The sequence below is a fragment of the Meriones unguiculatus genome, chromosome 8, assembly GCF_030254825.1.
Source record: "Meriones unguiculatus strain TT.TT164.6M chromosome 8, Bangor_MerUng_6.1, whole genome shotgun sequence".
Taxonomy (NCBI): Eukaryota; Metazoa; Chordata; class Mammalia; order Rodentia; family Muridae; genus Meriones; species Meriones unguiculatus.
In genome coordinates this window covers 63,429,134-63,456,684 of record NC_083356.1, presented here as the reverse complement: position 1 = coordinate 63,456,684, position 27,551 = coordinate 63,429,134, and the positions used below count along the sequence as shown (strand labels likewise).

Below are 27,551 nucleotides of genomic sequence, written 5' to 3'. Positions count from 1 at the left end.
GACCTGGTGCAGTACACCGCAGGCCCCATGCTGGTTGCTTCAGTCTCTGTGAGCCTGTGTGAGCCCTGCTAGTTGATTTGTGAGCCATGTTCTTCATCCCTCCGACTCCTACAATCTTTCCTCTCCCACTTCCATGGGGTTTCCCAATCTATGACAGTAGGGACCCAATGGTGACCTCAAATAAATTTGACTTCTCTACATGTAAAGTAATCTCTTTATACATAGCCTTCCTGCCTATTGCTGCCTAGGGTCTGCCAGTAGACCATTCTTCCTTATGTCTGAATTTTTTTTTTTGCACAAAATTCCCCAAATCCTATAAAATTCAGGGAGACTTTCTGGTTTACCATTCTTTTGGAAAAACTCAGATAATAGGTCTAAGGCTGCACTAAAGAGCCACTTTTCCCTCTAGATTGCCTCCTGCTTTCTCCAGACAAGAGCTGTCAATCCAAGAATGGCTTGTTCACTCTCTGAGAGCTTATGCATCAGTCTCTCACCTACTACTCTTCTCTGGGTATGGCATAAGCTACACCTGGGATTCTCGGTCCTCCCCACACCAACCAGAGAGAAAGCCTACTAGGTCCACTCTAGAAGAGATCCACACGGAAGAACCTTCTAAGACCATGTGCACAGGGGCGTGAGGGTGCTCGGTGAGGGGCGACAGCAAGCAGAAGCCTCACTAGGCTCAACCCTAAGTCCTCTGGACTATGGTGTGAGACCCTGTCACAAGGAATAAGGACAAAATCCTGACAGCCGGAAGTGTTGCTGCAACTCTTGTCTACGCCAGCATATTTAGAGAGGGATTCCCATGGAGGGCCCTGCTGTCTTCGGGGAGCGCACGTTACCTATGGTCGTTTAGATTGATGTGAGAAAGACTGCTGTGTCTACGCTATGACGTCATAAGCAGTTCACATGTCACAAGAGGAAAGAATTCCTCCAGCTGCCTGTTTAGTGGATTTAGATGCACAGTTTTGTTTCAGCCTTCAGGAAAAACACATTGGGTTCTTACTCAGCTCCAGTGCCAGCAGGGGGAAAGTTCGTAGGTTTAAACTTGATGGCTGGCAATTCAGGACTGTCCTACAGGTTTCCTTTAAAGGGCTGGTGTTGTGGTTTATTAATATTTACTATTGATTTATCTTTTAGTTAAATCACCACACAGAGACTGGGATTTACTTACTCTAGAGCACAATGCTGGGCAATAATTATTCCATCCTAAACCTCCAAGCCTACATAGTTTCCTCCCATTCAGATTTCACCCATTTTACTTGCTTTTAGTCATATCTTAGTTCTGCTCCATCTCTCCATCTCTCCATCAGGACCTCTTCTCCAGATTCTCCGCTCCTACCCCTTCCTTTTTCTCCCTTCTGGACCAGGAAGTCCTACCCTATCCTCTCCATTGCTCAGCATTGGGGCTGGTTATTTAATTGACAATACAGAGCACACATGGTGACATGTTTACACAAACTTAAGACAAACTTAGAATAAGCATCACAATGTAATGTCCCAATTGAAACCAGATAGTGGGGTAGAAAAATCAGCATTTGAATGAACAAGGGTAAATTGTATACATTTCAAAAGAACATTATACCAACAGGCTGGCTTACTGAACTTGAAACAAAGAATTTTACTTTCACATTCTGATTCACTCAGAGAAGTCAGATAAGCTGTGTGACTAAGCTAACACTTAAATCAAAGAGACCTGAGAGGGAAAAGAAGTTCATTTCACATAAGCTTGGTGTTCCTCCTTATAAGACCAACATTTTTTTAATAGTTTTCATCTTGCCCTTACTTGTTTTAATTTTTGGCATTTTCTCCTTACAAAAAAATTGTTTGGCCAAAAACACATGAGATTAATAAGTGATGCTTTGACTCCAGCATGCACACACAATGTTGCCAATGCCTGTGCTACATTAACTTGCCTCCAGATCTTAGCTGGCTCTCTTCTGGGCCCCTTAGCTTATTTTGAACATTTTCCAAGAAACTCATATACCAGTAGGGTCCCCTTTTGGAATAAGCCAGTGTCAGTACAATATCACCAATGAAACAGCTTCTGTGACCTCTCTCAGTAAGTTAGAAAAGTACACTGCTCCTGTCTCGGCAGGAAACTGCTATGGCAGTGTGGCTTCTAGATTTTCACAATCATTCTGAATCAGAAAAAAAAAAATTCCAGTACAGTAGATTCAAATAAGATAACTTATACCAAAGAAGCGGAGCTGAGAAGTGCGGAGGGATGGGCGCGCTTCGCGGTCCTCTAGCAAAAGCCAGTCTTTGACTTCACCACCAAAGCTCCTACCTTGTTTTCTGACTTGCTTTGTTTTTCTAAATATGATACTTAAATGAGGTTCCTGTCTAATCAGGTGCCATAGAAGTGAAGAGACTTTTCTCCTCTGAAAATGAGACCACATGCTCAGCTTTGCCTTTGGTATAAAGTCCTCATATCAACCACCGCAATGGGCACCCTGGGACAAGGCGTTGTGCACAGACATACGCCCAGTGCCCTCTGTTTGCCAAATGCAAACATGAAGCACGAAGCACGAAGCATAAACAACTTTGTGTTTTAAGTCAGATTTTACAGAGTCTAGAATCCAGGCCTCGCCAGAGCGTAGGAAAGAGCTCACTTTGTGCAGTCTCGGCCTCAGGGCTCAAAGCTGCTCTCTCCGGGCAGGTCCTGTCCCAGCAGGCAGGGGCTCTGCAATTGCGTTAACCACACTTGGAAGCAGCAAGAAAGTTCAGGTTACTTTTATGTTTTCTGTAGTTGTCTTTACAAACAGGAAGCAGGAAACACACCTATGACAACCGCTGCACCTCTGCAGCTGCCTTACAGTAGTACTCAGGGGTGAGTGTTATCGGCACTGTACCTTCAAAGAGCAGTGCCCAGTGTCTCATGGTCTCAGCTGCACTGGACAGATGCTACACAGGCAATGCAGTGCCGAGGGGCATGAGAACTCAGCTATAGCCAAGTTCTGTCAACTTTAAAATAAACTTATGTATCAGTGCACGCACACACACACACATACACACACACCTTTGTCAAAAACTTAAAATGATAAAAATTTTTAAAACTTTATCACTTAAAATGATAAAAATATAAAAATTGTCGTTTAGGAATCATATGTAGGCAATGAAGAGCATAACCCAAATTCACTCGCATCCTGAGATGTCAGCCTCATCATCGTGACAGAATTCCCCAGTGTCACTGGAGGCTGAAGCTCTCAGTCACTGTTTTGTGGTGTCCCACAAACAGAATGACTTGAACTAATCCAGGGCTATCCCAAGAGGCGAGACTAGAGCTGACTTACACAGAAATGACATGGGGTGGGAGTGGTCTTCAGCGCTCTTTGAGGAAGGGAGAGGGTTATTATGGAAAGGGATCCATGCATTTCTACCACAATAAGGCTTCACAAGGAGGAGAAGCTTGGGATCTGAGCATGCTCGTCCACAAACACACTTGGTTGTCAGCTACTGAAGCCAGAAGGAGCAAGTCTGAATTTCCCAGGCCTTGCTTCACTAGAGCTTTCTATCCACACGGGGCTTACTCCCTGAGGAAATGAATCAGAACTCCATCGTGGCTATGAAGTGCACTCTACACTGTGTGAATTCCCCTTGCTGTCCAGCTTTCATTTTGTCAACCAGATGGCGCTGCCAGAGTGGGCAGACGTCACTGCGGGAAGCAGAGACTATGAGGGATACTGCAGGCTGCCTCAGGGTTCAGCCTACCCCTCTCCCTCCAGAACCCTGATTTTGTTCACGCAGGAGCGTTCAGCTGAGGAGGAGAGAGTGAGCCAGTGTGGGTTCTGGAATGGAAGTTATATGACCTAAACCACGCTGGCCTGCCCCTGGACTGTCATTTGAGAATAAATAAGCCACATTTGCTTATGTCACTCTAGAGGGGGCTATAGAACATAAACCTGAGCCAAGGAATTTATACAAACCTTGAAGTGAGGTAGTGAGAAATCAAGGCTTGAAGTCAGGTCTGCTGGCCTTCAGGCTGCTGCCAAAGCAGAATCTGTCCTCTGAATGCCACACAAAGAGACCTTTCACAGGGTACTTTCACTGTTGAGCCCTATTGTGGCAGGAATGTGTGGATCCTTTCCCAAGCTTTCTATGCCGGGCTGGCAGTGCATGCCTGTAACTCCAGTACTTGAAGATCAGGGGTTCTAGGTGATCTTCATCTACACAGCTAAATTCAAGGCCAGTCTGGGCTGCATGAAACCTGGCTTCAAAAGCCAACACAGAACAAATGTCTACAAACAAACATTCTATCTCAGCAAGTAGGTTATTTAAATGACAAACGATAGCAAAGGATTCATTCCCCACTCTCCTTTTCTTTCTTTCTTTCTTTCTTTCTTTCTTTCTTTCTTTCTTTCTTTCTTTCTTTCTTTCTTTCTTTCTTTCTTTCCATCTCTCTCTTTTCAAGCATTTTAGAGGTAATGCAAACCTGCCTTGGCTGAAGCACAGGACACTGTCTCGTTTCAACATGATTTCTCTTCTGGGTATGTAAGGCAAAGACAGCCCTCTTCCCAAACCTTCTTGCAGAGGAGCTTTCTTCCTTGATTTTTTCATTCACTGAGCTATTAAAAGATATCAGAGCTCCCATGAAAGTTGAAATAACTTACCCAGCCAAGAAGAAACCGTATTCAAAGATTGATTCCAGGGGGATTAAGGGTTTAGCTGTGAAAAGTAAAAAGGCTTAAATGTATAGAGGGAGATAAAAAAAAATAACATTTTCTGACTTAAAAAATGGGAAAAGAGTCTTCAAGGCATACAAGGGTTAACCATAAAAAGAAAGATATATTTGCAAATGTAATATTAAGGTATAAGAATTTTAAAGGGGGAGGGTCTTGTGAGATGGCTCACCAGATAAAGTCATTTGCCACTAAGCCTGGGGGCCTGGCTTTGATCCCCAAGGTCCGCATGGTGGGAGGAGAGTGTTAACTCCAAAACAGTGGACTCTGACCTCCACACATGTGCTGTACGTGACAGGTGCATGATTCTCACCCACACCACCCTTCAGATAAATGTAGTATTTTAAAAGTTAAAAAATCAAGGCAAATTCAAATTGTGTAAAGAAATGCTACGAATCAGTCATAAAAACAAGCAAAGCAAGCAGCAGATCCAACAGGTGCCCCCTGGAGGAGTGAGACAGGCCGGTGAATGGGCAGATGAAAAACTGAGCAACTGTGTGTCAGCAAGAAAATGCAGATTAAGCTTACGTGTGTGTGTGTGTGTGTGTGTGTGTGTGTGTGTGTGTGTGTGTGAACTGAAAACAGCTCAGGAGCAATTCCGTCCCCCGGAACCAAGCGCTCACACCCCTCTGCGCAGGTCTGCTTCTACCGGCACTGTCCACGCTGTGGTCTGCCTGCTGCGTGCCCTCCATGAAACTACGCCTGTGCAGCACCACTTCAGGGCTGTCGGCCAGCACTGTCGGAAAAGGCTGCACATGCCAGCCCTCCTGTCCTGCCGGTCTCCTGTCATACTGTGAGGAGCCAGCATCTGTCCCCACCCAAGGATGCCGTATCAAGGATCTACCTCAGAAGCAGAGACCGCACCACCAGATACTGAACCTTCCAGCACTTTTTTTTTTTTTGTACTTTCTTCAGAACTGTGGAAAAGTGATCTTGTTATTTATAAATTACCAAGTCTTGGCCATTTTTTTTATAGGAATAAAACATATTGACACAAAAGGATGAGTGCTTGCTTGTTTGCACTAATAAATATGCATGGTGCTTTTGACGCCTTTACTCAAAAGGGTAAGAAGCTAGATTTAACAACAGTTAAGTCCACAGAAGAACCAAGCGATGCCATACTTATTCAGTAAAATACTAGACAATGGAGGACAACTGTATGCAACAGCCTGGGGAGCTTTAGAAACAAAGTGAATGAGAGAAAAGGAATCACTTGATTACAATGATGACATTTAAGTAAATAAGACCCAAGAACAGCAAAACTGAACAGCATGTTGTTTAGGCAAACTCATATTCTGTGAATTTTTATAGCTCAAAGTACCTTTGTCACACATGTGTATGCTCTTGTGACCATCGATGCACCCAAGATACAAGAGCACCCTACAAAAGCCTGAGTCCCACGTGGCACCACTTTAGACTGCCACGCATTCCCAGAGACATCGCTAGCTCCTCCCTCTGTAACTGTCGTATGCAGAACAACAGATGCAGCCGCAGTGCGATGCCGGTTTTTTAATCTATATCCAGCATGATGTTTTTTAATCTATATCCAGCATGATGTTTTTGAGGGTCATTCAAGTTGTTCCTTTTCCCACCTGAGTGATATTCCACAGAATGAAGGCGCCATAGCCTGCTTACCGACTTTCCTACAGAGAACTCTGTGTTTGGGGCTTGTATAAGCTCCTAAGAACAAGATTCTCTGTGGCTGTTTCAACTTCCTTAGGATGAACACTCCAGGCAGCAACAGCCACAGCATACGGCAGGTGCATACGTCCTTTTAAAGAAACGGTCACAGTGTTTTCCAGAGGGCTGAGCCAGATGGACAACTGTTTGCTGTGTGGCACGCTTGCTAGCCTTCGGCGTTATTGCTATTGTTTATTTCACGGATGGGACTTCAGTGCCATCTCACTCTGGTTTCTTGCTTTCATTTTCCCAGCGTATTCAACACCCAACACAGTGAAATGTCTCGGGATTGCCTGACATTCCCCACAGAGGCCTTTGGCTTCATAAACACCAGCTCAGTGCTGAGATCTCTGCCTAGTCCACAGGACTCCTTTGTCCATCTCTTCATCCTCCAGTCCTTCACAGAACAAATATCTTAATTTGGATAAAGTCAGATCTTTTTTTTTCTCTTGTGGATTCTGCAGCAGCCCATGGGTCCTGAAGATTTTCTTCTGAAGGTTTTGTTTTATATTCATATTCAAGATTTATATGGAGTGCTGTAAAACGTTAGGTTTTGAAGTTTTTGCTTTTGTTTGATTTAACTTTGTTTTTTTTTTATCAGTCTTTTAAATTATACTTTGTGTGTGTGTGTGTGTGTGTGTGTGTGTGTGTGTGAACAGAGCACATAAGTGAGGGTCAGAGGACAACTCAGGAAAGAAGAGTCGGTTCTTTCCTTTCAGCACATGGGTTTTAAGATCAAGCTTATATCATCAGCCTTGGTGGCAAGCATCTTCTGGTGGTTTGAATAATATGGCTCTCATAGGCCCAGTGGGAGTGGCACTATCAGGGGTTGTGTCACTGGCAGGCAGCTTTGAGGTCTCCGAAGCTCAAGCTGGGCTTAGAGGCTTCCGTCTTTTTCTGCTCCTCCTGCGTCATGTCTGCCTGCAGGCCGCCGTGCTTCCCTCCATGTTGATAAAGGGCTACACTCTGAACTGTAAGCCAGCCCCCATAAAATGTTTGCCTTGATAAGAGTTTCTGTGGTCATGGCATTTCTTCACAGCAATAGGAACCCTAACTAAGACAAATCTTTACCAACTGAACTATCTCACCAACCCAGAACCTTTGTTTCTAACCTATACATAACTAGTTAATCCAGAACTACTTGTCTGAGAGAATACTTTTTCCATTGAATTACTTTGACACACTGACCTCAATGCACTTGGCTAGTACTTACTCATGACCCTTCCTTGGTCTTCCGAGCTGCTCTGTTGTCCCTGCACTCAGCCCCTCTGCTGATGCCAGGCAGCACTGAATACTGTATATTGATATTCTTACTATGAGTAATTGTTATACTATGTAAATGTTGTAATATTGTTGTATTATATCAATATGTAAATCAATTAATTTACTATAAGTGAAGCCTAAAATCAGGTTCACTTTATTCTTTGAAACATTGCTTTAGGCATTCTAATTTTAATTTAAATATTAGAAAAATATTGCTTATATCACCCAAGCTTTTGTGAGATTTTAAAAATAAGAAGACGTGAAATCTAGGATTAAATATATATTTGGGGTGAAGTGACATGGTTGTTCTATTATGTCTTCTATCCCATGGAGAACATAGCATATTTCTTCACTTACTTAAATATTTTTTGAATTCTTTGATTGGAATTTTGTAATTCTCTGCATTAAAATTTTTGCAAAATATTTTAGATATATACATAAGTATTTCTTTTGGTCTTTTTCTGCTTTTAATAACACGGCAAATATTCCCTATTTCCCAAAGTTATTATAAGTGAAGTTGACTTTTAGCTTCAGCGTTCATGTATACATTACTAGCATACAGTAGTTGATATTTGCAGTTTCCTTTTTTCTTTTCTTCTTTTTTTTTTTCCTTTTCTGTAAACTTCATGAACTCTACTCCTTATTTCTAGGGATTTGGGGGGTTGTTGATTTGTTGGTTTGGGTTTTTCGGTAGATACCATTGGATTCTCCCCGTAGCCACCACCGTCGCTTAAATAGGAGGCACTTTCACTCCTCCTGTTCTGCCCTGTATCGTTTATTGCCTCTTCCTGCTTCCCTGCAGTGTAAGACACTGGTGTAGGAGCGGGAGCTGAGAGAGGCGGATCCTTACCTTGCTCCTGATTGCGGAGGCAGGAGTCAGTCTCTTCCTGTTGAGCATCCTGGTAGCTGCAGGCTCTGCAGACTCCATGCTAACTCAAGATTCCTCCCCTCGCAGTTTTCTGAGTCTTTCTCAATAATGGTTGTTGACATATGTCATTCTGTTGATTTTTGTGCATCAATTAATGTGACTATGATTTTTTCCTTAGACTTTTAAATATATTTTCATTGAACATAGAATGCTACGTTGAGAGTCCCTCTCAGCGTGTGACTGTGTCTGCTCCAGCTGACATGTCCTGATGGGGGTGCACTGTAGTTTCTCCTGCGAGGGAGGTGTATATCCTGTCACTGCTTGAAGAATCTTTTCCTTTACTTCACTGAAAACATTTTGACTGTTACTTGTCTTAGGGCAGATTCCCTTGTGTTAGTTCTTTTGAGATTTCACTCTTGACTCTGTGTGTTGCTATATTTTGGCAAGTTTGGGTAATTCTCAGCATTGTTGTTCTGAGTGCCTTCTCAGTCTTTTTCTACCATATCTCCTTCCGGCCCCGTGACTTCATATGTCAGAAAAACGTTCCACCCACGGGTTTAGTTTCCTTCTGCTGTTGTCTAAACAACATGATGGATAGCAACTTTGGGAGGAAAGGCTTGTCTTCTACTTCACATCACAGTCCCATCATGGAAGGAAGCCCTGATGGGAACTCAAGGCAGAAACTGCACCAGAGGCCATGGAAGAATGCTGGTTTGTTCCTTGTAGCTTGTGCAGCCTGCTCTCTTCTACAGCTCAGGGCCATCTGTCTAGAGATGGGAGATGGGAAGCTGGGCCCTCCCATATCAATCCTTAATCAAGAAAATACCCTGCAGAATTGCCTATATAGGTCAGTCTGTTAGAAACATTTTCTCAATCAAAGTTTCTCTTTCCATTTTACAAATTGACAGAAAACGAACCAGGACACATCTACCTATACGTCCGTAAGGCTGGTACAGCAAGGCAATGCTTTGTTTGTTTGTTTGTTTGTTTGTTTGTTTTTTAAGTTGCCAAAGAAAATATTCCTGCCTGCTTCCTTGGAACTAACTGCACAGATGGACAGGAAAGAGGCCCTGCTGCCCAGAGGTAGTCCTCTGTTAGGCTTCCTGGGAGTTGCTCTACTGAGCAATGTTTCTGCTCTGGCTTTCACTCCAGAGGCAGAAGTTGAGGCAGCAATGGGTGGAGTCTCAATGCTCAGCTGCAGTTTCTCACTGTGCAGGCCTCCCTCCTCCTAGTCCCAGACGGGTCCAGTTTTTCTCCGGCCTTCTAGCTGTCCGAGGCTGTTACACAGACTTTTCACTTTCCTCTCCTCCGCTCTCCTCAGACTTACCTGCCCTCTGACTCAGTTTGGCATCATGACATCTCCTGCACTTATCGAGTTTTTGTGACCAGGGCTCTTGACTAAACACACCGCCCAGACATCCTAACAGGTTCACAGTCACCAACGTTTTTATTGCTGTCCTGGCTAACAGAACCCAGATCTTCTCTGCAAAGCAGGGATGAGGAAGATTGATTTTAAAGATGATGTCTCTTCTCTCTGGGAAACATTTCTGTGAGGTCACCAGCTGCTTTCTTGTGGAAGTCTCTGCTAAGCCAAGCACAAGGAGGCAGGAAGATAAATGGGTAGGAGGACAAATTAACACTGCAAAGCTTGATAAATACTAACATCAAATACTAAAAATAACCAGACAGCAGCAGTCTGCTTTCAGGAATTTCATTTGTGCCTTTGTGCTGGGGCCGCAGGGAGGAGGGAGAATACTTCAGAACAGGACGGAACATTATCTGGAGGCAGCAGAGCTTCCCCTGAGGGCAGGACCGCCCCACCCCCTCCCTGAAATAACTCTCTTTCTGGGCACTCTCATTTCTGCAGCTCTACAGAGGCTCTACGCTGCAGCCTACTCTTGCAAGAACACAGGTAAAGTGGCTGGAAAATTGCAGGCTTGACCTCATCTTTTCCTATCTGCAGAGTTTCCAGTTGTTTCCAGAGAGAAGAAAGGTGACTGGAAGCAGTGTGTCTCTAACGGTGACTCCCTGTTACTTAAGTGTGTCATAGCAAGGCCCTTGCTCACACAGACACAGTCTGCAAGACAGCTCCAGATTAGGACTCCACAGGACTCCAAACATGTCTGCCCTAGGCATGCCTGCTGCACCATTCCTACCTGGGGGCTGTGGACAAATGACCCTGCTTGTTCTGGTGGAGGATCTCTGAGTTTAATAAACCACAGAAGAACAGGCCTATTTAATTCTGTTGCTGTTATTTCCTTCTCCCTGGTGAACAATTGCACCTGCTATGAGTCAATAAAGATAGAAAGAAAACCCAGGCAGAGGGAAACAAAGCCTCCCTCCTGGATGAGTTACAAGCACCTTTGAATTCTTCATCACATGCCATCAGCAATTTTGTCTCCATCTCATTCATTGTCAATGACCCAGTCTAGCTGCAAGTAAAGGGCTTTCCATTCTGTTCTCTCCTCTTGAAACCATGTCTATATCCACTTCCTCCTGCTTCCTCCGTGAGTCTGAGGAACAGGATGAACAGGGAACATTCTCCTGCAAATGTCAATGTATTCGTAACTTTGTTCATATTTGCAAAAGCCCCTTCAGGGAACCCACATCTCCCCATCACTCCTCTTCCATTTTGAGTCTGCTTCTCTGGCTCTTTCTCAGCCTCCCTTCATCCTGCAAGTATGCCTTGCGCTTTGCTACACAAGTACGGCCCTCCATTTGCTTTCCACACGCTGCCTATGGATTCCCAAACTGTTGAAAGCAATGCCCTTGTCCTTTCTGATCAACTCTCTCCATGGTATTTTGCCTTTTGGTTCTATGGTAATGCAACATCCTGGGACCTGTGTGTCCATTTCCAGGCTCCACCACTGTCTCCTCCTCCTCTCTGGACCATTGCATAAATGAGGGCATTACCACTGTCTAGAATTGCCAGGTTGAGCAAATACAAATATTAAATTTGCAGTTAAATTTGAATTTTAGATCATATTAAATGATTTTTAGTATGTCTAAAATTTGTATGGGATTTTTTTTACACTAAAATAGTATTCTTTTCTATCTGAAACTCAATTCTTTATTTTTGAATCTGACAACCACTACAGTTATTTCTTCAGAGTTTATCTCTAACTTCTCCCCTTTATTTCCTATCTCCATGACTCCAGTAACGACTTTTTCACAGGAAAAAATCAAAAGCAAAAATGACAAAAAAAAAAAAGAAAAGAAAACCTAAATCTTCATCTGTACCATCAGCCTCTGCCCCTCTTGCTTTTCTCTCTCCCCTTCTGTCATTTTTGTGTTTTTCTATGGATAAGTTATAGCATTTCTAAATTAAATTGAAACTGAAACTACTATTTTGACCCCAATCTCTATTGCTCCTTTATACCCTTTTTTTTTGTTAATATCTTCTCTGGCCCCCCAATTACATTGACTTCAGGTTTCATTTCCCCCTCCTTTTTCCAGTGGCTAACTTTTGGCTTTACCTTAACCGGCACACTCAAATCTGCCTTCCCTTCCTTATTTCTGGGACCCATGGATTTAAGACCATCATTAAACCCTACCAGTCTTTTGAAATTACCTTCAGCTAGTTCCACTCTTCCTATTCTCTTCACTGGTGGACACCACACACCACCACTGAATGAGCCTCCTCAGTGTGGGTGTATTGCTCCCTTGGTCAGAGCAGCTCATGGCGACTGGTTGGCTCACATCCCCTAGCCAGCGTGGTGAGCCACAACTTGATCTTTCTCAGTTCATCTGCCTGGGGCCACCTTCGGGACTGTCCAGACACAATCTAAGATTGGGCCTTCCTCTGCCTATTGGCTCTCACTCAGACTTAAGTGTAGATCACTTTTAAAGAGACAAATATAATTTGGGGGTAAATACAAACTATGTCCTGAGTTGCTAAAGTAAGCCAGTTAGAAGTACGCATACTAAGGGCCAGAGGAGAGCTCGGTGGTTAGGAGTGCTTTGCTTTTTGTTGTTGTTGTTAATTTATTTATTCACTTTATATCCAGATTGTAGCCCCCTTTCTCCTCTCTTCTAGGTCCCACTCTTCTTCCCTCTTCCCCCTCCCCCCTCTCCTATTTAATTTGATTTTTTAAAAAGTTATACCCACTATCATTTATTGGGGTTGTAGCATTTGAAGCAACATCCAGCTCTGTACAAAGCAAATGCTCTGTTGGCTGCCCTCCCACGAAACAGTCTCATTCCCAATGGTATCTGCCCTGTCAACATTTATCTCCATCAGGAATCATGTCCCTCTGTTTAATGCTTCCTTTAGACTTGATCATTCTTCTTGACCATCTTCTTCATTTCCAGTCATTTGAGTCCACCTCATATGCAGGAAACGTTGAAACACTTGGAATCTCTTTTCTGAGTTCTAGAGTCACTTCTTAAAGCACATGCCAAGGACACAGGGAACTAACATCTCATTCATTGTGTAGTACAAAATGCCAAGTAGACATCTTCATCTTTCGTTTATTTTGACAGTTTTCAACTTCACAACGGTGGGAAACAAGCTACATTCAGCAGACACCTTATTTCAAATTTTGAATTCGGATCTTTTGTGAGCAACCGTGCTGTGCCACTGTGATGGACAACAGCATGAGCCTCATGGTCATGGGAGGAAACAACCCGTGTTCTGCAGCGTTCTGTGCTGCTAAGCAGTCACAGTCAGGAAGGGAGGCGAGTGAAGCCCATCCTAACTCTCATCTTGCTATATCCTTATAACTTGGTCATATGTTGAAGAGCACCTAAATGTGTCTAATCTAAAGCACCTAATCACCTAATATGTGTCTTTTATGAAGACACATATTCCTGTACAGTTAAGGACAGGCGCAGACAAACTCAAGTTAAAAAAGCTAAAAAAAACAAGTGGAACCTTCTACTCATTTTCTGTTAAGAAGCTTTGCATCTTATGTAGCAGTATGGTACTCTCTTGCATTCCTCCCCGTGCTTTGATTGGGTCCTGCATGGGCTCAAGTATTTGCATACTTGGTCTGCAGTCAGGGTGCTATTTGAGAACTGGGGTAGAGCCTTGCTAGGGGAATGTATTAGAGGCGTGTTGCTGGAGTTTATGCTGCGAGTTTATAACAGTACCCCAGGTCCAGATCACTTTCTGTGTTTGCTGTCTGTGGTTGGAGATCTGATCTTTCAATTTCCTACCCCTGCCACTTATCACACCTCCTGATCATGGTTGGCTCCTACCCCTACAGAATCATAAGCCCGAGTAGTCTCCTTTCTTTAAGTTGCTTTCAGTGGTGGTCTTTTGTTAAAATGGAAAAGTAGCTAACACACTACTTACATTTGCAGGGGACCTTTCTCATTCACAAGGACCTTCAGGGACTCCCTTTCAGGTGGCCAGTACAACAATCCTGCCAGGTGAGGGCCTGAAGCCATTTACAAAGTGGAAGCATGTACTCACCAATTTCATTGCAAAGGTGAAAGTTTAAAGAACTTAATCCAGGCCATCAGCTAGTGAGGAGTTGTCACTAGAATTGAAGCCCAGGTCTTCTGAGGCCTGTTGGGGTGTGGTTTTCCTTCATGTCTCTTCCACCCCGAGGAGCCCACCAAGCATAGGAGTCTTTGGCCCAGCACCATCCGTGTTTATGTATGTTAGATCAGATTGGATTAGATATGAGGGAATTTGATTTTAGAAATTGTTTTTCTGAAGACAAATTCTTAACTCGGTGGTCTCAAATGCACAAAATCTCTTGCTTCAGCCTCGTGAGCACTGAGAATTCTGATCTACACTACAGTTCTCAGGTCAGTTAGATAGCTTTATTCCTGAAGGAGTAATAACTGAGATGTTTGGGGAGGGGGAATTATAATACACGAAAAGATACAAAGTGTAAGGAGCATCTGCCCCATGATCAAGGTTGTGGCAAGTAAAGAGGGCAGAAGCAGAAAAGCTCAGGGAGGAAATGAGAAGGACTCCCTGTAATATGAAGCCAAGAAGAAACTCCAGAAATTGACTCTACCTATTTGCCTAAGTGTGTCCCTCTTGGTACAAAGAGCCGTCACAGAATTAAATCAAATGTGGTCAAGATAAGTGCTTCTAAAACCCTTCCACTTTTCTGGATTCCATGTTTCAGAAAATCAAGTCAAACTGACAATTCCCATTTTCAGTGGGTACTGCCATAACTGTGTGACAGGCAGAGCATCATATGAACATGGATGCCAGTACCATGGCGATGGGTGTGAAGGATGAAGATGAGGGAATGATCTGAACAGCACAGGAAGCAATGGTACGTCAGTTCCCACGCAGAGCTGGGAAAAAGGTAGCAAGCCTCCATTTTGAGGAGTCACATTTCCTGTGACCCTAGGCACCAGCCCACGTGAGAAGCTCTGGAATGAGATACACAACAGAAACATTCAAAACATTGGCAATATGTGGATGTGCGAAGTCTTGCAGCCGGTTCCTAACAACCGCGTGCCTCTTTCATGGGGTAGAAGCTGCGCCTGCTGAGAGTCTGCAGGGCAGCGCAGCTCCCCGAGCTTTCCAAACACAACAGCTTTGGCAATTTTAACTGCACAATAATAGAAAACACCCCAGGCAGAGTGTGAGAGACCAATCTTGTAAACAGCGGGATGGGAAGGTGTAAACAAGGATGGGAAAGAAAACATCCACCCTGAAAAACACTGCTTTTGACAAGGGAACAGGAATAAACTCAGTCACAAATATCACAGAACAAAAGCTCAGAGAAGTGTTCAATCACACACCAGGTGGCTTCAAGGACCTATTCCAATCTGCCAGCCCCTCCCTGTTGGCATCAGGCTTGCTTCTACATCCTTCTAATTTTGTGTGCTTGTGTTGCGGAGTTCGTTTCTCTTTCCAAACAACGTGACCATAATTTCCAAGGCAGCTGCAACTTAACCAAGTCTCTTCTTCCTTCACTGACACCAACACCACTGACTTGGAGAACCACAAGCCATGGCATTTCCATCTTTCTTTGCACCATTCTTGCATGCAGTGAAAATATATCCACACACTATATTGTGTTTTAATATAATTCTTCTTATAATCATTTGTGTTGTTAAAAAGATCCAGAATTGTTTATCCTTTCAAACAAGGCTACTGTCGACATGCACTCTTTACAGTGGTTTGGGGGTAATAAGAGTGAGCAGACACTGGCTTTGAAGACCACAGAGACTGCAATAGAAAAACTTGGGAATGCAAGGCTTCACTCAAGGTAGGAACCACATTTATCCCTCAGATGCAGCAATAATAAGATACATACTAAACAAGCCATATTTTGGAGAGGGCATATGTACTAAACCTATGCCAACAAGATTATAACAGAATTATACATTATGTAAACAAACTGAAGCCTGAAATGTTTTAGGAAGAAGAGAAAGGAGAAGAGAAAGAGGAGGAGGAGAGGTGAATGATGATTAAGGTTACTTATTGCTGTAAACCAATGAGAAAAAGCCAGTTTATATGAGCAGGCATGATGAGGACACCCCTCTATTTCTACACTGTAAGATCAGTATGAACAGGATCTCTGAAAGGGCCAAGCTGTCCTTTGCTTCTTATTTCCTTCTGCACCCCCCCCCCATAAAGTCAAACCTTTCTGCTCATCCCACTGGAAACCCAGTTTAATTCACAAAATAAGATGCTAACTAGATCTAGAATCAAAAGTCAGTCAGACCTCTGAACTAAACTGCCATAATTTTAACTTTGGCATCTTTTACTTGTGCATGCCCCAGCGGGTGCTTCTAAGAATGGATCAGGGATGAGGGAGGTGCCTGTGGCTGGGCAAGCACAGCCGTTGACCTGCTCTTGGCCTCGACCTCCAAACTGCCCTTGCTCAAACTTTTACTGACAGAACCGTTCCTTCCATGTTTGGTTGTACCAAGAAGGCGGTATCAGGAACACAGTGACTTTCCATAGCACCTGTGGATTCTATTAAGAAGATGCGATAAATGAAGATAGACAAACCTCCAAACATCTCAGAAATTTGCCCAAGGACGGACAGTCAGTAGGCAGGAAAGCTAAGGCCAGAACGCAGGATCAGGAGATGACAGAGGCCACCTCAGTGCCAGTCAGCCTTGGCTGCGTATGCAGTTTGATCTCCTTCTAGAGTATCTGATCCCAACAGCAGAAGGTAAGGTTTCATATTTCAAATAGCCCTCAGCATATGCAACTGCATTTGTGATATGATTTAAGGAGAGCCAGATGGGTTAAAAAAAAAAAGTAGTTCTACCACTCCCAGAGTCTGAAGGTTCATCACTGGAGGTGTGTTACTTTGGGTCTTCAAGTCATTTCCACGGGTTTGGTTTCTTATGACATGGTTCACTTAAGATGGCTAATTCTCAAAGAGAAGGCTTACGGGCTGAGATGTAGAACAGATGCCTGGAAAGACATGGGGGCTTCAGGACAGGCATAAAGGAAGATAGGAGGTCTCATAGATGCATGCTGATACTCTGCTTGCCTGACCCCATTTTCCTGAGACAGGGGAAGGTTGTATTGTGCTCCATTTTCAGAAACACTTTAGATGGAGTTAGGAAGAAGCAGCAGCAGTGGGGGCAGGTGGACACTGAGCACAGCATTGTGGGATGTTAAACACAATGGGTTATTAAGCTTCAAAGTTCTTGCTTTTGAAGACCTGGTGGTCTCAGGAGAAAAACTGTCCCAGTGGCAAGCAATGTATGAGAAAGATGGGCAGGGAGTTCAGAATCCAGTGTGACTTGAACCTCAGAAAGGGGTCAGATTTGGAGGAGGTAATGGCAGCTTTACCGGAGACAGCAGTCTCAGAGGCAGTACCAGAGAAGGCAAAATAAAGAAATGAGTTGGTAAATACCTCTCTTGCTTTACAATGCGAGCCTGCACTGCCAGGTCCAGTTACTACTTGGTCTACCCAAAGACGGAAATCCAACTCGTACTTATTCACTGTCAAGCAAAATGCCGTTAGCATGCCCCCAGAAACAAAGCCGGATGGCAGATGTACTACATGGAGGTATTACAGCACAGCGCTTGAAACCCATCTCTTTCCACATAAAACCTAATAATCCTTGCTTCAAGAAACACATCTAGAACTTTAGTGAGAGGTGTTACCAGATTTATATGTTAAGATGTGTGTCAAATAAATCTGAGGAAACTGTTGGGCAAGCCTAAGCCCTGCCCAGTAAACAAATGCATGGAAGAGTTTCAGTGACACTGTGGGCCAAGAGCTGAGAGAGATTCTAGGACCTTCCACTGGAGGCAGCCGGAGGAAGATTCGCCCAGCCTCTTTCAGAAGCACCCTGGGCTTCTCTTGAACTTTCCTCTAACAGGAAAGGTTACTTGTATTTACCTTCACTTTATTGTCTGTATGTTTTTAAGAGACACCTTTATTTAATTCCTACAAAGAAAACAACCTGAAGAAGAAAAGAAGGAAGGAAGGAAGCGTTGACCTTTCTGTGATAAATGAGTTATTTCACTGATACCAGTCGCTTAGGCTCTGCTGTTCTGAACAACAGCTCTTTATAGACCCTGGCATAAGAGAAGCCAACACCTACAGCCTGAGGCTTACTGTGAGTTAGTGGGGAAATCTAGGAGGAGATTTGGAAAGAAGAGGAGGGATGCAGGCGAATCCTGAGAATCCTTTTCCACTTCAAATGTCTTAATGAGTAACCGCAATGTGTGTTTCCCTTTCGCCTTACCTTAGCCACCTCATCGAAGCCGCTGCTGTCTGAGTCCTAAATAGCAAAGACCTCTTAATTGTGTCCCCTCACAGGCTCTTAGTGACCTCAGTGGCGACTCACAGACACAACGTCATGTGACTCAAGCCCACCCACAGATGCTGGCCAAGTCCTGAGTTCAATTCCAGCCACATTGGGCAGGTGCACTTCTGGTGCATGATCGCACAGTAGGGATTTTGAGATGATTTGTTTATCGGGAGCCAACAGACCAAAACGAGAGAAACAAACAAACAAATGAGATGCCAAATATGCAGGTGGTGGTTATAACAATCAGGGAGCAACATGGTCAGACCATATTTCTAAAAAAGGACTCAGAAATTGTGATACGAAGTCTGCAAAAATGAGTCAGACATTTAAAATACACAACTTTATAAGTATCATGCAAAGCATGAGACATACAACTTCAACTGCATCATTTTATTAATTAGCTATTAGTAGACAGAAGTTTGAAATGAAAGTGTGAAAAAAACCCAAAAGACCTTAAAATAAATAGCCATGAAAAGCTAGCAATGCTATTATATTATCTGAACTTTAAGGAAAGGAGTTCTTAAAATTCTTAAATTTGGTTGTCATGGAGTCAAGAGCATATTTATGTGCTAAAAAAAAAAAGACTAGTCAGAGAAATAAGATATGTAAGAACTATCTCCACATATTTTTTTGAGTCCTTGATCTTCATATAATCCCAGCTCTCATCTGATAATTTTGAGAAGCATTGTAAGTTGTTGACAACTTTGCGTGGGGGTTGGGGGCTGGGCACAAAAGCTGTTTGTTTACCTTTGGCTATAATCTGCTTGAAAGGTGTTTCTCTAAACCAGTGCCTGGTTTGTTGATGTTTTGAAAGAGAGGTATATTCCACTTTTAAAAATATTTTTTGTCAGCATTTATAAACCAAGATTTTGTAGAATCATTATGAAGATGGACTCCAAGCTCAGCTTCCCAAATGTTAACATCATCTGTTAATAAGGGTCATAGGCAATTAACCATAAACCATGCCATAATCACATTGCTGACTAACCACCACACTTCAGTCACACTTTCTTAGCTTTATGTCCTATCCATGTCCTGCCTCTGTCCCAGAGTCAACCCAGAACATGATATGACATCTGGTTAGAATGTTGGTTTAGGCATCTGCCTGGGACAGCTTCTCATATGTCACTTGCTTTTAATTACATTGATGGTTTTGAAGAGTACTGGCCAAACAGACAAATATTAGAGTTTGTCTTATGTCTTCCTCGTGATTAGAGTCAGGGAGCATGTGGGAAGAAGAGTCACAAAGGCCAAGCGCCTTCTTACCACAGGTCACAGATGCCTCTTACTAACGCAAGGGGCATCGACCATCCCTGATGTGAACTGCGATTTGCGGGGGGAGGGGAGACAGCAGAGAGCTTGCCTGGAGGGGCAAAGCTCTGGTCTCAGCCCTCCAGAGAGAAAACATTCCTTTCTGAAGTACCGTTTGCCAGGCTCTGCCATAGTTTTTCCAGCCTTCCCATTCCGCACTTTTTGGAAGAAAAACACCCTGCGTAGCCTGGGCTGTGCCTCCTGTCTGTATATTCCCTAGGGTTCTTCTGCAGGGTTGAGGGCTCCGCCATTTATATACCCATCCACCCAATCACTGACATGAACGTAGCTTTGTATCATTCGCTTTAAGTTATTGTTCAATGCTATTTATTTACTATATGGACCTCTTGTACCTGGGTCCCATTGTTTGTGAGGGGGAGGTGGGGTGTTTTTTTTTTTCATTTTTCTTCGGTTTCTGACACTGTTAGATACTCCAAGCTCATCTTGCATATTTCCTGCCCTAGTCTTAATCAACACTTTCTCCAAGGAACCCTGCTTTTAATGCAGAACAGAACTGGAAGCCAGGGTCTAAGCAGGAGTGTGCTCTTGTTATGAGGCTGTCAGTGCTCCTAAATCAAAGCTGAGCTCAGGCTCCTCACAGGACCTACAGAGAGTGCTATGTTCATTCATTTTCTGGACATGATAGCTCACACACATAATTCCAGCACTCAGTAGGTAGAGACAAAAGAATTGTTGTGAGTTCAATGCCAGCTTGGGCTACAAGGTGACTTTGGAACCAGCCTGAGCTGCAGAGTGAGACTCTGTCTTGAAAAAAAAATGCAGAGAACAAAAACATATAAATTTTAACAAGTATTTTAAAAAAGAGATTACTGACCTTGCTAGAGCATTTTGCAAAGAAAAGCTGAGTTAAGTATTGAAATGGTATTGTGCCTGCAGGCGAGACAGTGCTGTTAGACCCACTTTAAGAGTGAGGAAACCAAGTCACAAAGAGGAGCAGACGTTTGCACAGCCGTTAGGTGGTGGAGCCAGCGATAAAACCCAAGCACCTAGATCCAGATTTGGCACACTTCCCCCACTCCATATTGCCTCCCAGTAGAGGTCGGAGGGCTCACAGAGCTGCTATCTCAAGCTGCTGAGTCACTTAATCCACCTGTGTATTTTCAAGGCATATATGTACCCAATAAATGCCATATGTTGCTATAATTTATGCCTGACACCATTTGAAATACCTCTTGGCTTATGACCCCAACTTAACATGACAGGGAGGTTGCTCTGGTGTGTCCCTGGAGAGAATCTGAGCCCTAATTCTTTTATCTCTGTCCATTTATTAGTTCTATTGACTTTAAAGGGATGGCTTAGTGTCTCTCCAATACATAAAAGCCCCACGCTTTATGCTGCTGTTCACTGATAAAAAAAAACAAAACGATTTTTGTGAAAGCCATTGAACAAAAACCCAGGTTCCCACATGGCACTAAGAAGAGAATTCTAAATGTGCACTTACTTTGTGTGTGTTACTTTCAGGTGGCTGTACCAGACCAGACTTGAGATGATCTGAAAGAAAGACAAAACAGAACAGAAGTGAGTAAAAACACCTTAAAGGACACGGCCTTACCTTGTACAAGGGGCGTGCTGCAGGATTGGTTTTGTTGTCATTCATGAACTTTGGGAAAGGATTGCAGATCAACAAAATAGAACAAAAGACAGAGGCCAATACCATGGGAGTCTGGGATTGCTCCTTCATATTTATAGGCTTCTAAGAAAGGGATAAAGCACTGAAAAGAAAGGATGCTGGAGAAGATGGGTCTTCACGGTCAGCTCCTAGCACTCAAAGAGATGCTTTCCACATATGTAAAACAATGCAATGAGAACTCACAATAGGACCAGTCCACAGTGCTGAGGAGATAACTCAGCCAGTAAGGAGCTTATCTCACAAGCATGCGAACCCAAATTCCATGCCCAGAATCCTCATAAAAAGCCAGGCATGATGGCACACACTTGCAAACCAGTGCTGCAGAGGTGACAGGGACAGGCAGATCCCTTGTGGCTTGCTGGGAGTAGCCTAGCTTACCAGTGAGTTATGCTCAAATGAGAGACTGGCTCAAAATCTAGGTGAACGGCTCTGTGGCTCTGGGGGAATGACACCCAAAGCTGTCCTCCGGCCTCCACACGTACATTGCATACACATGGACATGCACCTGCATACAAGTGTGTACATGCACAAGCACATATATACACACATATAATTTTTTTAAGTCAGTAGGGAATGGTAGATGGTTCAGTGGTTAAAAATCCTATTGGATAAGACTGGTGAGCTAGGTTTCAACCGAGGAACCCATGGTGGAGACAGATAACCAAGTGCAGAGAGTTCATCTCAGAAGGAAGAAATGATCCGGGTGAGCAGCCTGGGAGAAGACTAACTCAGCAAGTCTGAGGGAGAGAGCTTTGAGGTAGATGTGGCCTACAGGCCCCATCACTAATGGACATATGTCTGGTGTTTAAGTCTTCTCTTCAAAGAAAGGGCATTTTAATACCTCTGGGGCCACCAGTCTAGACAACCTAATTGATCTCTATAATATGGTTCCAAAGCTATCAAGAGGGCCAAAGCCCTCTGGGAAGATCTGCTTAAAAAACCCCAACTGACATCATTGAATTACTAAGCATCAATGCTACTTTTATTGGGGATAAAAATCCCAAGGATTGTATAAATGTCTTTATGTCTAAAGGTCCTTTATGAATTTTTAAAATTGAGACATCAGTTGTAATAATTCAACATGAAAAGGTAGCTCAACCGACATGTTAGAAAACATAACTACTATGGACTTGGTGATGTAGTGGTTGTTGTCACTAGCTTTTCGGTCAACACACCAAAGACTCTTCTGAGAAGTTAACGGAGAACTGAATACAATTGAAACAGAGCTCATTGCTTTACACAGGAGAGGCCATGCATTTCGGTGAGGCAAAACACTGAACCTCTGCATGCTCCAGAAGTGACAGGTATTGTTTTATTTTTAGTTTCAGCCAGCTAATAACTCTGATTTAAAACAGATTTTTGTGTCTTTCTTACTCACAGTCTATACATTTAATAGATATCGCTGGAAATGTTTGGCTTAAAAAAAAAAAAAAGAAGTGGGGCTGGAGAGATGGCTCAGAGGTTAAGAGCACTGGCTGCTCTTCTAAAGATCCTGAGTTTGAGTCCCAGTAACCACACAGTGGCTCACAACCATCTATAATGAGAACTGGTGCCGTCTTCTGACATGGAAACATACAAGCAGACAGAACACACATATATACAAACACACATATATAATAAATTAAAATAAAATCTAAAAAGAAAAAAATCTTTCTAATCACAATTTAGAAATGAAAAAAAAATGCTAGATGGTTTTTATAGATTGTCTTTCAACTCAAAGTTACTTTGGTGATATCTAAACATTTAATAACTTTAAGAATGACATTCTGAAGATCTTTTTCATTGCTAGGATGTGGAAAAGGATGAAGTAAATCCATAATGATTTATACATTAAAATATATGGAGTGCTCTGTTTCAGGTTGGATTTATAGGAGATAGGGTTAATGAACTGATAGGGAGAATGAACTGACCTGCTGTGGAGACCATCACCTTCACCAGCATCAGACCTGACAGTGCCAACTTCACCCCCAGCTAAGCAGGAAGCTGGCCGGTGTGCTAGCAGCACAGGCCAGAAGTCTGTCTTTTCTCTAAGCTTCTGCACAATCTTCAGATATCCTCACAGACCACAGTGCATTAAAACCACATTCTAAGTGAGTATATGCCGTGTGTGTCTTTCTGCTTCTGGGATACCTCACTCAGGATGATCTTTTTTAGTTCCCACCATTTGCCTGCACATTTCATGATTTCCTTGTTTTTTAGTTACTGGTTCCATTGTGTAAATGTACCACAATTTCTAAATCCGTTCCTCCATTGATGGACGTCTGAGTTGTTTCCAGGTTCTGGCTGTTACAAATAAAGCTGCTACAAACATAGTTGAGCAAATGTCCTTGTTGAGTATTTGAACATATTTTGGATATATGACTAGGAGTGGTATAGCTGGATCTTGAGGAAGCACTATTCTTAATTGTCTGAGAAAGCGCCAGATTGATTTCCAAAGTGATTGTATAAATTTACATCCCCACCAGCAATAGAGGAGTGTTCCCCTTTCTCCACATCCTCTCCAGCATGTGTTGTCACTTGAGTTTTTGATCTTAGCCATTCTGATGGGTGTAAGGTGAAATCTCAAGGTCGTCATTTTGATTTGCATTTCCCTGATGACTAAGGACATTGAGCATTTCTTTAAGTGTTTCTCTACCATTCTATATTCCTCTACAGAGAATTCTCTAGACATATAATATAGGATAAACATACTAAAATCTGTACACCTAAAGAAGCTGAGCAAGAAGGAGGACTCTGAGTAAGATGATCAATCCTCACTCAGAAACACAAGCGGGATGGACATTAGAAGAAGGAGAAAATAAGAAACAGAACAGGAGCCTACAATAGAGGGCCTCTGAAAGACTCTACCCAGAAGTGTATCAAAGCAGATGCTGAGACTCATAATCAAACTTTGGGCAGAGTGTAGGGAATCTTAGGAAAGAAGGGGGAGATAGTAAGACCTGGAGAGGACAGGAGCTCCACAAGGAGAGCAACAGAACCAAAATATCTGGGCACAGGGGTCTTTCCTGAGACTGTTTCTCCAACCAAGGATCACTCATGGATATAACCTAGAACGCCTGCCCAGATGTAGCCCATGGCAGCTCAGTATCAAAATGGGCTTCCGTAGTAAGGGGAACAGGGACTGTCTCTAACATGAACTCAGTGGCTGGCTCTTTGATCACCAACCCCTGAGGAGGGATCAGCCTTACTAGGCCACAGAAGAGGACAGTGCAGACAGTCCTGATCAGGCCTGATAAGCTAGGGTCAGATGGAAGGGGAGAAGGACCTCCCCTATCTGTGGAATTGGATAGGAGCATGAGAGGGGATGAGGGAGGGAGGGTGAGATAGGGAGGGAATGAGAGAGGGGGCTGCAGCTGGGATACAAAATGAATAAACTGTAATTAATATATATAAAAAAATTAAATTAAATTTTAATTAAAAAAAGAATTAATTTTTTTAATAAAAAAAGAAAAATTTAATTTTAAAAAAAGACACTGCATTCTATTTTACCCATTCTTTTTTCCAACATCAACGAGACAAGGTGGGGTTGTAAGAGAGAACTAATTTATATAGGCTGTCCTTTGACTTCCACAAATGCATGAGCGCATGCACGCATGTACACACACACTAATTCAATATATATGTTATATATACATAGATAAAGAAAAATTTTATAGACTATGTTACATTTACAGTCCTCCAGATGTATCTAAGTGCAGAGAGGTGGTGGCTTTCAAAGATGATTACGTCATGAGGGCTTTTCCCTCCTAAATGGAATAAAGGCTGTTATAAAAGAGCAACACAGGACACTCAGCCTCCTTCCTCCTGTCCCTTCTTCCAAGTGAGACTCACTTCCAAGTGAGGGTAATGGTAGCCCTCACCAGACACTAGAGTTTCCAGTACTTCCTTGATCTTAGCCTTCTCAGCCTCCAGAACTCTGAAAAATAATGCTTATTCTTTACAGCAACATGAGGAGAAAGGGAATTGTGTTCATGTTAGTCACTGCTCACCGTCATGACCAAATATCCAACAGAAGTAACTTAAAGGAAGAAGGATTTATTTTGGCTCATAGCTTCAAAGAATACAGTCCACTGTAGGGAAGGTAGTGGGGAAGCTGTGTGGCTCCAGCTCTGATGGTGGAGTGTAAGAAGCTTTCGTCTTGACTGACAGGAAGCTCAGGCCAGTACTAGAAGTGTTATTACCTTCAAGGCCCGCCCTTAGCAACCCACTTACACTGGCTGGAGCACAGTCTCAGAGGTCCCCTGATCTCCCAAAATAGTACCAGCGCTGGCCACCAAGTTTTCAAACACCTGCAACAGGGGCAGGAGAGACATTTCACATTGGAAGCATTCTGCTATGCGCCTTTCTAATTTACATTATGACTCTTCAGGAAAGGCAAGAGGGTGAAGAAGAAAAATTCGAGAGTGGCTGTCAGGAAGTCTGAGGTCTTGAACGTCTGTTAAGGGGTTGATCTTGGAGCAATCACAGAAAGACCGCTAGCTGTGGAAAGACATAGAGGATAACGCAGTTGTCCTAAATCTATTTCCAGTTGGGTTTAACTTTTCTTTAAGATTTCTTTTGGGAAGTTTATGATTCATGAAGAAACAAAGAAATGTATCTGTTTAAATTTACCTTTTCAGCAGCCTAGGGTAATTCTTTTATAATAGTGATAATGCTTACAATACTTTATATTTGCATATGTAAATTTCAGTTTATGTGCTCCTGAAGCTACAGAAGTTGCAAACATCTGGAACAAACACACTTTGAAAAGTTTTAAATGTTATGAGAAGATGTATAGTTATGACACTACTTAGACACTATCTGTAGCCCCTTGGTCAGCCATGCTATCCATTCATGCTGACAGTCAGGGAAATCATTTCTGCTCTGTCAGAGTTTGTATACAATTTTTCACCCAAAATATGGCATTTTCACATAGCAATATGTTTCTAAAAGTTCTTGTAAACAGCCCATCACTCTTTACATTTTCATATGATTTAAAACGTTTGATAATTTGTGTTTCAAATTCAAGCATAGTTTTCTCAGGAAGTGGGGAAAGCTTAATATTTATTCATCTGGAAAAAATGTACCATGCCCCAAACACAATTAAACTAAAAACAGATGATATTCCTCCTCCCAGGGGCATTTAGCATAAGCTAAATATACTCACAGCACAGCTGACCATCTCAAACACAGCTACTGTAACCAAAGCTGTGTCAAGGGCATCCCTGTCATTGAAGAAGCATACATCCTGTAAGGTGGGGACCACATTTGAGCATCACACAATCAACCCACTCTGCTCCACTTTAATGGAAGCATCTAATAACTGTTGTCAATTTTTCTTTCATCTGAATTAAAAATGACCGTGGAGGAAGTATCACAATACACGTGTGCCACAGCACACATGACAAGGGCAGAGCAGGACTTCCAGACTTGGTTTTCTTTCCCTTGTGTGTTGTAGGGCTAGAATTCAAGCTGTTGGATTTATGCAGAGGATGGCTTTATCTACGGAGGCATCGCACCAGCACATAAAAACATTTTAAAGGATTTTCTCATCTCACTTTCTACTTTTAGCCCAAGTCCTTAGAAAATGATTAATCCAGCTCTCTCACATTTAGTAAACACGAGCATTAGCTACAGATAGAGTGGATTCTAACTTGCCTTTTTTAAAAAAGGCATTTCGGGCCTGCAAGCACAGCTCAGTAACAAAGTACATTCTTAGCAGGCACAAGGCCTTTGATTTCCATTACAAACAAAATTAAACAAAAACTTGTTACTGTCATTGTTAACCATTTTCATCAGGGTGAGATCCTCCCAGAGCTGTGATTCATTCTAATGTCTCCATTCTGTGACTTAAGTTACACAGTATGGTTATTTTTCTTATTTATATCCTACAGTTGGTCTAAAATCCAGAAAGTATATATGACAAAAAAAAAAGTTTAAAAATGAACACAGAGAAAGCAAGCTGATTCTAGAGAACAGAGGCTGGCTGCGTGGGATTAAAGAAATGTCTTCTTTAGATTATCAGTAAGCTCCAAAATGTTAGAGGACTTGGAGGGCCCAGATGTAGTTCTCACCTCCATCCAGACCGCCTGCAATGGGCTACTCTGTCCAGACCGCCTACAATGGGCTACTCTGGAAATGGCCTGGCTAAATCAGGTAAGAAAATGCCATCACCCAGTGGCCAGAACATAAAGTATCTTATCTAGGGAACACTATGATGCTCACGCCTGAGAGATGCTAGCTCATTATTTATGGCAGTCAAATGAACCAATCAAGTCATCAAAACAGGATAGGTGAAAGACAGGTTCATAAACATGGCAACAACCTTCTCTGTCTTATGGTTTTTCATTAGCATTTGGCTGTTAGCCCCTGTACTGCATGATGCTATATATTTATTTTTGGTTGTGTGTCTCAC

At 42.8% G+C, this 27,551-nt stretch overlaps 1 protein-coding gene across 4 annotated transcripts in view; it reads right to left on the bottom strand.

Annotated features, from left to right (window-relative positions):
* The window catches only part of Ncald (neurocalcin delta), a 357,449-nt gene that overhangs the window by 149,862 nt on the left and 180,036 nt on the right, over window positions 1-27,551 (bottom strand). For 2 of the 4 annotated variants that reach the window (XM_060389583.1, XM_060389584.1), the window contains 2 exons: window positions 20,969-21,018; window positions 4,614-4,668 (listed from right to left, as the gene is read on the bottom strand). The gene's annotated coding sequence lies outside the window, so the exon portion shown is untranslated. The remainder of the gene's footprint in view (window positions 1-4,613; window positions 4,669-20,968; window positions 21,019-27,551) is intronic. The other 2 variants (XM_060389582.1, XM_060389580.1) reach the window with 1 other exon arrangement.